General features: G+C 39.0%; 1 long non-coding RNA gene across 1 annotated transcript; it reads left to right on the forward strand.

Annotated features, from left to right (window-relative positions):
- The first annotated feature begins 513 nt into the window (after window positions 1-513).
- Window positions 514-1747, forward strand: LOC131922540 (uncharacterized). Its single transcript, XR_009382307.1, has 3 exons — window positions 514-622; window positions 1368-1501; window positions 1644-1747. It is a non-coding gene; the product is annotated as an uncharacterized LOC131922540 (long non-coding RNA).
- The last annotated feature ends 1035 nt before the right edge of the window (window positions 1748-2782 follow it).

Raw genomic sequence — 2782 nt, forward strand, 5'->3', positions numbered from 1 at the left:
GTCCTGAGGTAGGGAAGACCAGTTGTCTGTCTTTCATTATTTAATCAACCAAAGAGTCACATATAACCTCTGGAATTAGAGTCTTTTTGTTCATGTTTCCATGATAAGCAACGTGATTCATAAGCACAGTGGAAATATGTATATTTTAGAGAAAAGAGGAACATTTATTTCTATAAAATTCTGATTGGGTATTAGGTTTTGTTCTATTTTACTGAAAAGTCTAGTGGATGGTCCATTTATATTGATGAAATTATCAAGGCCACTCCACGTAGTTAAAAGGAAGATTTGTTTAGTGGGTAACTTACAAATGAAGGGATAGGTAGGTCGGGGGGTCTGGGGAAGGTGTATCGCAGTCCAGCGGTGTTCTCTGGAGATCTTCTCAGTTAACCTCCACCGTCTAGGGTCCAGGAACAGAGAGAGCACAGGCCCATCCAGATCTTGGATCTCCAGGGTCCTCCCTTGGCCCCGCCTTGTAGGCGTGACAGTTGCCCAAGCCTCAATGGGGGTTGGAACTTCCAGATCAAAGCTGGAATGGCTACCCACTACACATTTCCTTCCTTAGACTAGCTTTCTGGCCATGGTGAAAATGAGGCGGACGTCATGCTGGAGCACAGGAACACAGGTATAAATTTTACTCTTTGTGGTTGAGCGTTAATGATTAGGACAGCACTACTCACAGCCAGGATTTCACACGCTCAGCACTTCAGTTCTGTTTTCGTTGGCTCTACAGATGGCGCTGTTATTCTAATCGTTCTTAAGAAAAGAAACAAAATGCTAGAAGTGATGTCAAGCAGGAAAATATAATGAAAAAACACCAACAGTTGTCAAAAATATTGTACCTCTGTCTAGTTTTTAACTTCCTCTAAAGAACAGGACATTTTATAACCGCACTATTCTTCCAAATGATTGTCAAAGCATGCCAGATCCAGAAGATGGGGGTGGAAGAACAATGGCCCTCTGGAAGGCTTGACAACTTGTCTACACATAGAAAGTGAGGAAACAACGATGACTTCAATTAAAGATTCCCAGTACAGCAAAATGAAAGCAAGCTCATGCCTTAGCAGGCAGAAATTTCTACATAGTCACAAATTAAGTCAAATTAGTAGACTTTTCTTTTTAACAAAGTGGTACAGTAAAGACTTTTTAAAAAACCTATTCCTTGTAGCATGTTACTGGTTAAAAGCAAATATTTAAAATAATGCAAATTGTTGCTGTATTTTGAAAGAATTTTTTTTTTCAAAACTCAAAAGTTATATTTAAAGGTAATTGGGGCTATGTAACAAGGTATTTCCAAGCTGAATATACTGAAGTGCCTTTCATGATGTTTTCTAGCAGTTGCTGGTAAGCTGTTCATATATGTTTTCTAGCACAAGGTTGATTACTTCTAGCAGAATGCTGGCAAGGGAGAAGACAGAGGAAGGAAAAAAAAATATCTCATCAGGTCTCAGATTCATCAGTCTTGGAAGCTTTGTGTTATTCAAGCATTCTAAGAGTAGCCAAGGTAAGCTTGGTCTTTATATCATCAAAGAAATCCCACTCCATATCTCTCTCCACCAGATGTATAGGCATATATCAATGAAACTCATGTTTCTACTCAATGAAATGTCATTTTCATTATTTTTATGTGTTTTTTTCCTCCACAGAATCCACACATCTCTACAGCATCACAGAAAATAAACGTAAGAGGGAGGTGTGGCACATAATACTTCCTTTTCTTTTCATTTTGAGAAATCAGGTTAGATACAAGGAACCCTTTGGAGTTGAAGGTAATAGTCTTTTTGTAGTTTATCAATAGAGGTGATCACAACAAAACTATCATTAAGAACTTAATGTTTAAGCAAATGTGTATAATTAGTTTAAGCAAACCCATGGCTAATCTATGGAGACTAAGAGGATTCGTGATTGAGAAAATGATCAACCCTTGTAGAAACAGAGAAGGCAACAGTATGGGACTAGACAGATTGCATCCTAATAAGATGAAAGTGCTCACGTTTTCAGGAGAAACCCAAAGTTACCAAGAAACATATTTGACCTATACTACTACATCTGCAATGGTCTGTTTTTCTGGTTAAATGAGCAGTATATATTTTCCTATTCAGGAAACTTCAGTGCCATGAGTCAAAGTTCCCTGTTGCCTCTTGCCAGACTACATGATCCAGAGTCATTCCTCTTGCTTCTGAAGAGGATAATATAAATTTAGTTTATCCTACAGATATTTATATGTTAGCAAGACAAATAATGCACATGTTTTCTGTCTATATCCATGTAGTACACTACAAGGACATGTTAGGGAGATAAGATTAATACTAACCATAGGGTCACCGACACATTTCACGGACTTGTGGAAAAATGTTTCCTGTCTTAAGCATTCCCAATTCTAGCCTGACAATTATAATTTTTCTGCCCTACTTGGATCTGAAACCTCCATTTGCGCTATAAGCAAGTGTGTAGCATGAATCTTAAAAGTTCTTATTAATAAAATCAAACCTGAGGCCAGTTATTGGGGTGAACACTGGAAAATTAGAGAGCCAGAACAAGCCACAGCTACCTCACCTCGCCGGATCCTCAGCTGGTCTTGTTTCCTCAGACTGGAGGCTTCTGAGTCCTCATCCAAAATGGGTCTCAGCTGAATTGCTGCTCAAAAGCCTGAATGCTTAACCAGGCCAAATGCTTCTAGTTTCTGGTCCTCATGCCTTATATACCTTTCTGCTTTCTACCACCACTCCCTGGGATTAAAGGCTTGCTTTCTGGGATTAAAGGTGTGATGAGTCACCATGCCTGG

This window comes from Peromyscus eremicus, chromosome 12 (assembly GCF_949786415.1).
Source record: "Peromyscus eremicus chromosome 12, PerEre_H2_v1, whole genome shotgun sequence".
Taxonomy (NCBI): Eukaryota; Metazoa; Chordata; class Mammalia; order Rodentia; family Cricetidae; genus Peromyscus; species Peromyscus eremicus.